Source organism: Lipophrys pholis (assembly GCF_963383615.2).
Source record: "Lipophrys pholis genome assembly, chromosome: 10".
NCBI classification, from domain to species: Eukaryota; Metazoa; Chordata; class Actinopteri; order Blenniiformes; family Blenniidae; genus Lipophrys; species Lipophrys pholis.
In genome coordinates this window covers 9,366,565-9,379,898 of record NC_137640.1, presented here as the reverse complement: position 1 = coordinate 9,379,898, position 13,334 = coordinate 9,366,565, and the positions used below count along the sequence as shown (strand labels likewise).

General features: G+C 43.4%; 1 protein-coding gene across 2 annotated transcripts in view; it reads left to right on the top strand.

Moving 5' to 3' along the window:
• The first annotated feature begins 9 nt into the window (after positions 1 to 9).
• ralgps2 (Ral GEF with PH domain and SH3 binding motif 2) overlaps positions 10 to 13,334 on the top strand; it is a 74,124-nt gene continuing 60,799 nt past the window's right edge. For both annotated transcript variants that reach the window (XM_080473266.1, XM_080473267.1), the window contains exon 1: positions 10 to 273. The gene's annotated coding sequence lies outside the window, so the exon portion shown is untranslated. The remainder of the gene's footprint in view (positions 274 to 13,334) is intronic.

The window sequence follows — 13,334 nt, the reverse complement described above, 5'->3', positions numbered from 1 at the left end:
GACCCCGTCAGATATATCAACGTTTACAACGCGCCTGCACGAAGTGGCTAAAAGTGAACCCTGGTGTGGTTTAGTGGGTTGATGTGCGGGCTGAAGCTCCGCCCGTCTGCCGTGCCTCTCCTCCGCTCAGCCCTCATTCAAAACACAGCACAGCTGTTGAGAGGCGCAGCGTCGTGCCCCGAGCGTCCGCCTGCGAGCAGTCAAGCCGTGTGTCGTCCTCTCATGTGCCCGCTGGAATACCCGGACGGACAAAGAGGACAACGGAGCACTTCGGTGAGTCGCGCGACGTCACAGGACTAAAGTTTGTTATCGCGTCGCAGGAGAACCCCCCCACCCCCCCGATTTAGCTCGGCGGAAGCTAGCTAGCGCAGCGCTAAGATGGCTGGGTGTGTTTGTTTTCAAACGCAGGACGCGCCTTCATCGCACTACAATCGGCGTCCAAGCTGCAGGATGAGGGCCACGGAGACGTTATCAGAAGCGATAAGCTTGGGCCCCGGACACCCGGGTTCCGGGATGCTGAAATGTAGACCGCACGTTGCTGATGGTGTATTCAGCCCTTGATTAGGTTTTTATCCGCCTCCCACGTGAATACCGGGGTCGCCGGCGAGGAGAGGCACCGCGGAGTTGGATGCGATCATAAATCATGCGCTCCCTTCGCAATGCTAGAGGAGTCGAGCTAGTTTAGCGAGGAGAGAGACCTGCTGCGATGTGGAGGGGAGTGTGGGCAGGGCGCGAGGCTGCGTTTCGTGATTCCCACTCTTGTTGGCTTCAGTCGCTGCACATTAAGCTTCTATTTCGGGACCAGGGTGTTTGTGTCGCCGGTTGGTGCCGTTTCGCCCCGCGCAGCTCACTTTGCAGCCGTGCCCCAGTGCGGGCGCTCCGCTCCCGGATCGCTCATTGGCGGTGAACCCCCTGCACAGCTCACCCTCCGGGGAGTGCTTGGGTGTGGCGTGGGTTCACCCACGAACAATACAGCGAACAGCTCGTGGCCTATATCTGGTTTTGGCTGGAGCCTAATCTAACTTCCAGCGGTGTGGGCTTAGGTAGAAGTCTGGCAAAGAGAGGGCACCGGCGGTCCACCCTGATGTCATGAAATGAATAAATAAAGCAAACTTTGTCACCTGTGGGTGGACACATGTCGCACACGTTCAACTGGCTGGTGTCTCTTAGGGAAAACACACCAAGGACGTCCACAACAGTCTACTTACTCTTCAGGTTGATGTAGTTAGGACTAATATTATGACTTTAATACAGAATTATTATCATTACAAACATGCCAAACAGGATTTAGTCCATGACGAAAGTGTTGGGCCAGATGAAGCTGTGATGGTTTGTGTTTAGAATCTGATGTCAGTAAGTATATAAACTGCTGATCTTTTCATATCAAATTGCACTTGAAGAAAACCTCCCTCTGCTCAAGGATCCTGTCCAGCTTGCTCAGTGTCCTCGCTGCTGCTCAGGTCTGCATGTCTTTTTGAAGGACTGCAAGGAATGTTCCATATCGATATTTAGTGTGGCTGTGTGGAGCTGCTGTTCTCAACACTTAACTTGTGACCCAGAGGTCACCGGTTCGCGCTCATGACTAGCACGCCTCTGCAGTGCTGTGGTGTCCTGTTTTGCAGAAAAGACTGGAACAATCTTGTTTGTTTTTATTAGTTGTCTTTAACAGTTCAATTGATACATTTGTCAAGTGAATTGTGATGAAAATGGCTTGGAGAATATCATCCATCCATCCAGATTTCCTGCTATTATATGGCTTGCATCTGAAACCTAGTCCAAGTATCAGAGTTTAGTTTGTAATCCAATGAAATACAGTTGATTCAGTATTCTATCTTGCAGGGAGCTTTGCACTGGTCTTAAGTGACACAACTCCCATCTGCAGGCCTGTTTACAAATGCAGCACTCAACATTGTGTATTTTAGAATCAATCCTTTCCCCCATCTCTCATTCTCTACTGTACACAAAGACGTCATGTTGCATATTTGTTGGCTGCCAACAGAAACTGTAAACGCCTGGAAGGTTTGCTGAACGGGACTTTTTGGTTAGTATAGCAGTTGTATTCTTAATTAGTTTGCATCATCCACATGATGACGGTTGCTACAACAAGGTTACAAGTTTAGTTTAAGTCGAGGTGGGGGGCACGATTTGAGCCCCAGCTACGTTCTAGGAACCTTCCCCATTACCTCCACCTTCTTGGGCCTACCTAATCACAAAGATGCTTCATGTATGTGGGCCCATCTGTTCACCCCCATGGTGTAACTGCTCTGTCCAAGGCCTGCAAATGTGATTAGTTAAAGATTACATCTGTGTGTTTGTGTGTGTGAAATGAAACTCCCTTCTCAGAATCAGAGCCGTGTGTTTACAAGAGAAAGGGATAAAACACTGGAGGGCTTCTGCGTCATCAATTGCTACCCCTGGTCTTTCTCAGATTGTGTTACTCTGCTCCACATTACATCATGTTCACCACATGGTTCTCACAAAAGGATTCTCCATTGTGTGATATTGTATAGAGTATGGCTTCGGGAGCAGTCATTTCACAGGCTTCTAGTGACTTTTATATTCACTATTGAAGCTTTTTTGGCTGCACTGAGATTTGTGTCTGTGTGACCTCCAACCGGCGCTGTTTGCTCGGTTGCTAGGGTAACTTTATGCGTATGTCTGGCACATCCATTCAGCACAGATGGAACTGCAAAGTCACATGTCGTCACACTCCTCCTCTGATGCCTCCTCGGCCTCAGCTCTGTAGCCATTCGGTGTGAGAAAACGGGCCTATCCACTTGACAAGCTGTTTTTGAACAGTGACAGCAGTATTGCCTATGATGGAGTGCTTGATAAGGACTTAAAGAACGTGACGTGCTTCTAATGTTGCCGGCAGTTTGTTGAAGTGGGTGTTTCAGAAACAAGCTTGGCTGTCACCTGACTAGTGGACCGTGTGCAAGAAGAAGATAAGACTCTGGGATAATGCACGGCCCAGCTTTCACTTCAGAAATCTCAGAGGTAGGCAGTATGGTTCACTGCGTAGGTTGAGCAACACGCCTTTTATGTTGTACACAGGAGAGCGTTTGAGGAAGTGGTGCAAAACTGTCTCTTCTTATTGTTGTGAGGGTATTTGGCATGTGGTTCCTGCTGTGTTGTAATCGCAGCGCGTGTTTGGGAGACGTAGAGGCCACAGTCAGACAGCCCTGTACTGAAACGGTGTCTCTCCTGGCTGATGGCTGAATCCCTGTAAAACACACATGCGCGCACGTCTGTGAGAGCATTTTTAACTCAAAGTTAAATGTTGTTGGGAGTGGCTCACACACCGAGTTGCACAATCAGTGGACTCCTGTATACCTCTCTCCCTGACGCTTTTCTCTGTGTAACGCTTGCTCTGAGTTTCTCTTTCTTGTTGTGAGTGGGATCTGATACTATTTTAGTCCTGCCTTGTTTCACTTTTCCAATAACCAGGCAGGATCCTTTATGCTGCATCAAGAAATACTACATTCACTAAAAGATCAATACCAGCTTCCTACTTCTTTCTTGTGTTTGTTCTTATTTTTCTTTTTGTAAATATTGCTGCTTTATCATTTTACATCACTAGTGTTGTTTCACTATTTAACCTTCTTAAGATAGTGATTTTCTGGGGTGGGGAAGTGCAGGAGACAAAGTTGGGTTACTCCCAACAGTGAGTTTGGACACATCCAGGCTCTCTGACTGTGCTGAGACTGAATTTTTAACTACTGGGTTGAGGTTGCTCCACTTAAGTCGAAAAGGAATAGATAGTGCACCAACCAGGGTTGATAGAGGAAGTGTTGTATAGCGGTCTAAAGAACGTGAAAAGGGAGGACTCCAGATTCCGAGAAAGGGTTAAACACAGCAGGAGCAGAGAGGGTTGAAGTCAGATGAGGAAAAAGAGTGGGATGAAGCAAGAAAGTCTAGATGGAAAAAGGTTTGTGTGAGAGCTTTTAATGTATTTCTTAATCGCTTAAAATTCTTAATCGCCTTGCTTTAATTTATTTCTTTGTGAAACACTGTGTCTCAATGCTACTCTATAAATAAGTTTGCCTTGCCTACATCTATCCTGACCTCATCTGCCTTACTTTGCTCTTTCACTCATACTGCCATTCGTTGGAAGGGAATAACTTGCTGCCTTATGAGCCAGTTGATGCTGTTCTGTATTATTTGAAAGCTGAAGGTGGAAACGGTATTAAATAAGCTGCTTGGTACAGGCGCAGCATGCATTATTAAGTTTAGCAACGCGTCTCATGACAGTGAAGTCTAATGAAATTATTATAGCGCTTACGTTGTAAATTAACCATCCTCGTATTAGTTTTAAGTCCAGCATTTGGCTGTCTCATCAACATTTTGAGGCACATGCCATCTTTACCACCAGTGTTGAAATATCAATTTTTTTGACATGACCTCCTTGTTCTGTCAACTATTCCCTGCAGTATGTTTGTTACCCCAGCTCACCCATGGATGGGTCTTAGCCGAGGCTGCTGTGTAAAGGTGTAGGTGTTTGAGTTCAAAAGTTTAAGGACAGCTAGTAAAAGCTTTCAAGGTGTGCATAATGGCAGCCACTATAGTCTTGTTTCACCTGACACATTGAGCCAACCCCAAGACTTAAAGCGTTTTAGGATTGAATCTGTTGACAAGAGAGTTGAAAGTTTTATATAGTTTATATATTTTGACAGAAATCATTGGGTGATCTTAGGGAAGTATTTTGGTCTTCTGATGTGAACCTTCAAATTTGGATGCATTTAAATGCCCATTTTTCTGTAGTTCCAATTGTCAGGTTTTGGCACGTATACGTCTCACAACAATAACCCTCAGACCTTTTATGGTGAAAAACATGTTTTGACCAAAAGTTTGAACATGGCATATTTATTCCACCACGCTCTTGAGCTGTGCCCCTCCGATGGGAGGGAGCGTGTCCTTCATGCACCCGGTGACGCACCCATTTGAATGATCGGGGAGGCACAAGAAAAAACACACGGGTGAATATCAAACACGGTGTGCTTTAATTGTATATAAATTAATAATAGGAGTAAATGTACAATCTCATACTGGCTTTGCATTGATTTTCATGACCACAAAGTTTAATCTGACTCATTGAGGTCCTTTTTTAAATACAGTGAATGTTTCAGGTGGAGTTAGATGAGCTTATAGCGGTGACAAATATATGGTTCATGGCCCAAAACCGGCCTGCCAGAGGATCCAGTCTGGCCTCGGGGATGTTATTGGATTGTTACCCACAGGACTTCTGCTCTACAACTATCAAATGAGTGATAGGATTCACCAGCATTTCAAACCTTTGTCTTATGCATCGTCAAAGACATACATATTTAGATAACAACTGGATATTAAAAGCTTAAGTCATGTGAGAAGAAAGGACAGAAGCTCCCTCTCATAGCACAATTTATAGGGAGTTCATAGCCATGAAATCAAAATATATCCGGTCAATCTCATCATTAGAAGGATAATCAGATTCATGCACAAGCTTTGTGATTGTTTCTCCTCCGACATGTGATCAGCATGTGTGCTCATGCTTTCAGTGAAATGTTCAGATTTTCAAAACCGTAGACTTCGTGTTTAGACTGTTTTTGAGATGTTTTGTTCTAAGGACAAAGATGTAGTATCCCCCTGGCTGGATTGAATATAAACAGACAGGAGCCTCACCCTTCCACTTCCCCTGCATGTTGTCCTGTTCCATCGGACTGTATCAGTGCTTGAGACGACTCTTGGTCTTGCAACACGGCATCATCTATCTGTCTGAACCCTGAGTGTTTTGGCTCAGGATTCAAACTGAGAGCCGAGCCTCGGCTATGTCATGGAAATCTGTGAACCCGACGGGGAACCTAGCCAAAGACAATAGATCACATACAGACAAACATGATTCCTTCACCATGTTCTCTTTTTTTTTAATTTTTTTTTTTTTACCCCTCTTCTCTGTGTTTTCTTTTGTACTCCCTCCATCCCAACCCAACCTGTACTTTTCAGGCTCACAGCAGGCTTTTTGAACATAAGCATACAATCAATATAAAGCCCTTTATACTCCTCACCTGTTCTAGCCGTTGCCTTTTTGTTCATAATTTAATACCTCTTTAATTAAAAAAAAATGGCAATGGTTCACATCTCAGGCAGATATGTTTTTCGGTGGCTTCTCACAGATTCAATTCAGACGTGAGTAATTGAGACGATCCATTTCCTGCTGCCTTTGTTGGTTTTCCCACAGGTTCGGTCTCTACTTGCAGACAGTGACGTGTAAGCACATGCCCTCAATTACACACTTTACATCACCAACTTTCAATCTTGTTATTATCTAGTCATGTTATGCACACCAGTTTTTGTTGCTGTCGTTTTCGCTGCTATAGTTTATGTACTCTCCATTAATATAGTCAATACCTCTCTATAATAATAAATACTAATTTAGTCATTCTGTTAAATCAGGTTGAGGGAGAATAACTCTGATGTGTGTCACATATTAATGAAGTAAGTTCTTTGCATGGAAGAATGAGAATACTTTATTAACTGTTTGAGTTTGTTTTGCCTGTGGGAAGATAATCTGAAAGTTTGCCAGATTCTGACAATAAGACAAAAGGAAACCAAAGGTGGGGGTGGTGGTAACGATTTGGGAAAAGAATGGGTGTGTGTGTATTACATTGCCGCTGGAAACAATGTCTTTCCTATTTTTAGTTAACGAATGGATGTTTAGTAGCACATGGATCCTGCCTGTACTTGTCTTCTGAGAGATCAGAGGCACAGACCAGTTATATGTCTGACACACGCACGCACGCACACACACACACACACACACACACACACACACTAGCCCCTGGCCTTACTGCGCTGTGGGAGAGGAGGATCAGAGAAGGGGTGAGAGGGGCTCATTCAGGGAGAGCTGGGATGGGGGGAGAGGTTTGAAAAGATACAGCTGTTTCTCCGGTCTCAGCTGTTGCTCTTCATCCATTGGATGCAGGCTCTGTTCGCCGTCTCTCTCCCTCTCTTTTTCGCCGTCTCTCACAGACTTCCTAACTGGAAAAAGTACACAGTGTAACATTGTTCTGTCTTGTGAGAGAAAGATGTAAAAAATCAATCTTTCATAGCTGCTATCAGATGGGAAAAGTGCACACTCAACCGTTTTAGCAGGATAGACAACCATGCCGTAGTTCAACAAAGTCTACCTGTACTCTGTTTTGCTGAGTTTATCTTTCGTTGCGTTATTTTTCTGCTTTTCCTCGTCTTGTTTTCTCCATGGTCACTGCATGTATTGGTGTCATGTTCTATCTTCCCATATCACCTTTGACCTTATGAACTCTCAGAGCAGACAGCTGTCTGTGCATGTAATGTCTGTCTTGACAAGGTTAGGGCGATAGTTCTGTGATCTACTGGACCAAAGGTGACAAAGAAATTGTCGGACAGGGTCTTATTGGTGTCTTGTATGTTTTCATCATCTGAGCTGCAAACATCCTTTTACTGTTTCAGATTGTGTTACTCATTGGGTTTGTAAAATTTATAAATGTGAAATCCCTCCGATCTCATAGATCATGTAGATCTCATAGGGAATAAATAAATGTAGTTAGTGATATTTCAAACAACGTTCTCAGTTCTCTTCAAATGTACATATATTCTATATTGCTTAATCCTGAATCATGGGCGCTGGAGTCAATCCAAGCTTACTATGGGCGAGGGCCTGATACACCCTGGACAGGTCACCAGTGTGATTGTTTGTCTCTCTCTGTGTTTGCCCACACCTGCCCAGGGTGTGTCCTCTCCTCACTCTTGGTCAGCTGAGATCAACTCCAGTGCAGACTGGATAAAGCAGGATAGAAAATTGCTGGATGGGCGTAGTCTTGTAGCAAATGTTTATGTGTTCATTTAGTAAATCGGCTTTGAAATAAACCCACCTGCATGTCACAATATTTAACACTGATGTGTTTGTTCTGGTAAGGGTAAGGGCCATTCATTTGCTGATGTGTCTTTTGGCAAATTACCATCCATTTCTCAGATTTTCAAAGCATCTAATTCATCAGACTAATTCAGACTCTTGGCGGTTATCACTCTTATGGGGCCGGTGTAGATGGTGGAGCTAATTTTCCTCCAAGTCCCTGCTGGGCCTGCACATGTATTGAAGCGTCTGTCATCTAGCGAGACCTTGAACCCAAGGTTGCCCCCAATAGTGTGCAAACACCTTGCATGGCAGCTGTTGCCATTGATGTGGGAATGTTTAAGTGAAAGAGTGAATATGACTAACAGTGTGAACCTTTTCCAGGCTACTGTACAAGTGGTTAATTCAGGCCATACAAGTGGCGTCTATTTGGCATTCATCTTGCCCTACATAAACTGTGACTGGCCCCAGGCCTGTGTCCTCGTGGTTCTGTTGGTGGCTGCACTATGAATGTTTGCTCCCAGTCAATACACCTATAATCATCTCCTGTTTTTAAAGATGAAATGCTTTAATAAGGGTCACTAGCAGGCAGACGTTGTCCCGTACAGACTTGGATCTACCTACAGCCACAACAGCAGTTATGATTTAAGACCTGCAGGGTGCTTCTTTTTGAATCAGCACAGCTTTATCAGTCTTTACCATAATGGTTTAGTGGATGAGTAAAAAGACAGACCAATTGCATGCAAGTAACGTCATCACACGTGATGCCATGCAGCCAATGCAGTCTCTGTAATTCAGAGGCTAAACATTGAGATTCTACAGCACAGACAGATGTGAGGGCTAACGTTTTAAATGAGAAGAGTGGGAAGAAAGATAAAGGATGGAGAAAGGGAGAGAAAAAGATGCGTGAGACGGAGAAAGTTCAAGAAAAATACGGACCAAATGGCGCTCTCCAAAATAATAAGTTGACAGTGAAAATAGTCATTTCTGTTGGTACTTCCCACTAGATTCCCGTGGGCTCACCACCCGCAGGAAAGGTTCTTAATCGGTGCAATGTGATCTGGGTGACAGTGCTCAGACTGCCACCCCCATGAAACGGATAAGCGGGAGAAGATGAATGGATGGATGGATGGACTTCCCAATAGAAGCACTAAACCTGTGTGGCTCATTTGCTCGGAAACTGTTGCACTTATTTAAAGTACCGATGTAAAATTGCATCATGAGACAAAGCATAAAGGTTTTGAACAGACATACCCACTCCAATCAGAAATGAGATCACAGAGAATAAGTAGGAACAGGTTCAGGGGCCGCAAAATGTACCTTCTTTTGTTGACTTTCTCAAGAAGCTGATCGTAAACGTCGGCAACCATTCTGACAGCTTCAGCTTTGTTCAGCAAGTCACCATGTTCATTAAGAGCCCATTTCTCATCACGAATGTCAGGGATTCTCATAGGAAGTCACACAGCATTTTAAATAAGTAAATGTTGTGCCTCTCCAGTTGCAATTGGTTGATCTCTATTCAGATGTGTTGCTGAAAGAGCAGTTTGTATGAACTGATGCTTCCACTTTCACTGAGACACTTTCCCAGGTCTGAAGAAAGTAGGCCGATACTGTACATCTTGACCATGCTTTGCTCCGCACACAACCGCGTGGCAGCTTCCTCCACGATGAACATAATCAAAACTAAATGTCGTTCCCGGCTCTCCAATGAGCACCTCCACATGTGTCTGAGAATGGCCCTGACTCCATTTAAGCCCAGTTTTAAAATCTTGGCAGGACAAGCAAGAGCTGGGTTTTCTCGCAGAGGAAAAACATGGGGGAGTTGAATATGGCGAAGAGAGTGAGACTTTCTCCAGAAGTTAACTGTTCATTTGTTAAGATGTGTTGAGATTTATTATCTGTAGAATTTATTTTATTATTCTCAAGTTGAGCATTGTATTTGAACATGCACACCTTTCACATTTTATATATTTTAAAAATCTGCGTGACTTTTATTTAGTAAATGAGGGAACATTATATCGGCAGTCATGCTTATATTTTCAGTCCCATGTTATTTGACAATAAAATGTTGTTGAATACTCCGGCCTTATGTCTTTAATTGTAATTACCTGATTTATTTGACCCTTGGGACAAGGCAGTGCCATGTTGGAGGAAGTCATGCGTGCTGCCGTGTGAGTGTGTCAGATCATTTGTTAAGCTGTGTGGGAAGCCTGTTACCTCAGTCTTGCTCTGTTAAGCAAGTTCAAAGTGACTCAAATCAAACTGTACAGCTTTCCCCTTCTCTGTATTACTGAAGACGTAGTCACGCACACTTTTTATTCATACACACAGATATTAGTCTGACAGTAGAAAGCAGACCAAGCATTTGCTTTACAAGACTCTACAGAGACTTTAGGTACAGCTTTGTGCGCAGCTCGTCTGGGTCAAGAAGGTGGACATAATGGCTGAGGCAGATGAGGTAATTGCTTACATTATCTGGTTTGAGTTGAGGGAATTCACTTAATGGTGAGACAATACTGTAGTGTAGAGTAGAGCTCCAGTTTTTCTTTTAGTTCTGCGGGCCCCTTATCTCGTTCCACCTCATAAACTACCATTGAAACATTTTTTTCGGTCTATGTTTGGCTTAAGGCTCACTGTGTCCAGATGAATAATAACAAAGCAAGGAGCTGCTATATGGCGCCAATATGTACGCCTGTAATCCAATGCAACGAGTGATTGGAGACATTTTCAGACCTTATATCTTTGTATTTGATCAGAGCAGGGTCAAATATTTGGGATGTGTCATGAAGTCTAAATGTGAGCAGATTGACAGTGTTTTGGTAAATGAAGTTTGTCATGGCTCTAAAAAGTATTGCTGTGTCAGGCTTCATCCGGCATCTCGTCCTGGTAAAGGCTGTGCTATTGTGTTAGTGACAGAAATGGGTACAAGTACAGATGTTTTACTCAGATACCACATGTTTCTTCATTGATGTATAGGAGCATAAACTCTAATTGAGTAAATGTTCATGGGACGGATCATTTTGGGTAAAGTCAGTTAAAAGGCCAACAAATGCTTTGACAATAGTTAAACTGGTTCGTGCATCTTTTGTATCATGTATAATGACTGGACAAAAAGACGGATCATAATCTTTCCAAACATATCATTTCAAATGGGAATGAAAAAATGAACATGTTGCTGGCTAAAAAGCAGACAACCTGAGAAGAAGAAGAGAACCCTGTGAGTAATTCTACAGATCTGCAATTTATTTGCGTCTATTCTTAAAAAGAAATGTTGAATCTGTCTGATTTGTTTGCTGTGTTAAGTAAGCATGAGTCCAAATAATGACCAAAGCTAATTAACCCACTTAGCTCTGGCTGCCATGAAGGCAGGTTAACAGGTTCGCGGCATGCTGCGGAAGAGATTAACTCAGGCTCTATATTAGACATACACACAGTAATAATCTGCTCATCTCATTGTGTATTGAATGTAAGCAGATGGTTATTTCAGCAGTTAGACAATCTTTTTAGTGTTATTTTGAGTTTTTTTTTTTTAACCTCATATTAAAAATGTATTTTATATAGCTAACCACTATTTCATCAGGTATTTTTATACTGTTGGTAATCTGGAGTTGCTACAGTAATTAAATTTTTGCTTCAGATTGTAGTTTAAAGAGTAACCCTTAGTAATTGTTGCCATTAGTGCCCCTGCCGCTCTTTTAAATTTTTTTTTTTTATACAATTTAAATGTGTGGTTGTGATCAAAATATTTCTTAAAGCCTTTCAAACTTTAAAAAAAACTAACTTCTTCTTTCAGCCTGTAACCTGACTGGTGTTTCAACTAACAGTTTGGGCAAGTTTATTTTTTATTTTTTTATTAAAACATCTTAATGATCAATATCGATCAATGTTGATTGCTATTATTCCTCATTTGTCTTCTGCACTGCATACATGTATTAAAGTCAACTGATGTTGATGCTGTAGGAATTTATATCCTCTCATATCAGTCAAAGTAGCCTTTTCCACACTGAACCAGACCAGTTAGGCCATTTAATTTAATTGGTTGGAGCCTGTGGTGCATCAGCATTTTATTTATTTCAACAGTTACCACCCCTCTGGCTTAAATGATGAGGGTCCTTCCTTCTCCCTGTGGTGCACACGCTGTGATGGTAACGGCATGTAAACAAAGGTCAAATCATAGTCCCTGTTAATCCCCTTTTCAACCACACATCAGCAGAAGCTCCCTTGTCCATTTGAGAGCTACTTTTGCAGAAAGTTTGACACCATCTTTATCTGTTGGCGTCTGTGTTTCCTTAGACAAGGCAGCATGATAGTTATAATGGCTTTTTGACGATGAGCTGGATCAATGTACACTGATTCTACTGTTCACACAGCTGCCGATCTGAGTCAAACCAGACACAAACTCTGGAATATAGACGGCTCAAAAAGGGAGAGGGTAGAAGAAAGAAAAGTCTGTTTTGAGTCAACTTGTTCTTTATTTGCAGTCGTAGGCAGGTAATTTTGCTTCAATTATGTTTTCCTGAACGCTCAATTGCTATTGATCAGTACGCTATGCAGCTGTTTGAGCCATGTTGACATTTATCTCTTGTTTACACATCTGTGCACACATGAGCACACACTCCGATAGATATATCTTGTTTTTCTTGATATCCCACACATGGTGTCTCCTCTGGCCTAAAGGTGTCTGTGTTTTGTCCCTCAAAGGAAGGTTTTACGGCTGTGGTTTAGTCTTGTGCCAATCCTCAGAGACTCATAGAGGAAGCCATAGAGATCATATCAGCTTCCTCTTAACATTACTGCTCTGACTGACTGCTCTGTTGCCCCACATTGTTAGCCTGCCCTTTCCTTGTTAATAGTCCGTGCAGCGAGTGACCACAGACAAAAGTGCTGTTGCCAGCATCTCACTTCCTCTGCTTCCTCTTTCCCCCTCTCCCTCCCCCTCATTGCCTCCCTCTTCTCCACCACTCACCCGTCACTATTTTCAGAAAGTACAGGCCCCAGCAGAAGAGTTGAACGTGTAACTGGGCTGTCTGCCTGCTCCCATTTCGGCTACGCACGCACGCACGCACGCACGCACGCACGCACGCACGCACGCACGCACGCACGCACGCACGCACGCACGCACACACACACAACAGCCTGCCACTCTGAGGCCCTGCCACATGCCACTACTCGGAAGCTTGGCACTGTCGCCTCTCTTCAGTTCATTTGATGGATAAGCAGATACTGTTATAGGCACCAGTTGGGCCTTGTATTTGTAAGTAGCTGCAGCTGCTGTAGTGTGGATTCATTTCTAAGATAACTGTGTATACGAGCTGGTTTACTTTAAAGTACAGACTGTAGGCGTTATCTAGGTGTTTGGGACTGGTACATACCAAGTATGCCAGTGTCACTGGGGGGGATGTGCGAGGATAAGAGACAGAAGTGGGGGACAAGGCCATTCTGTAAAGCTTGGCTTTTTAATTATCAA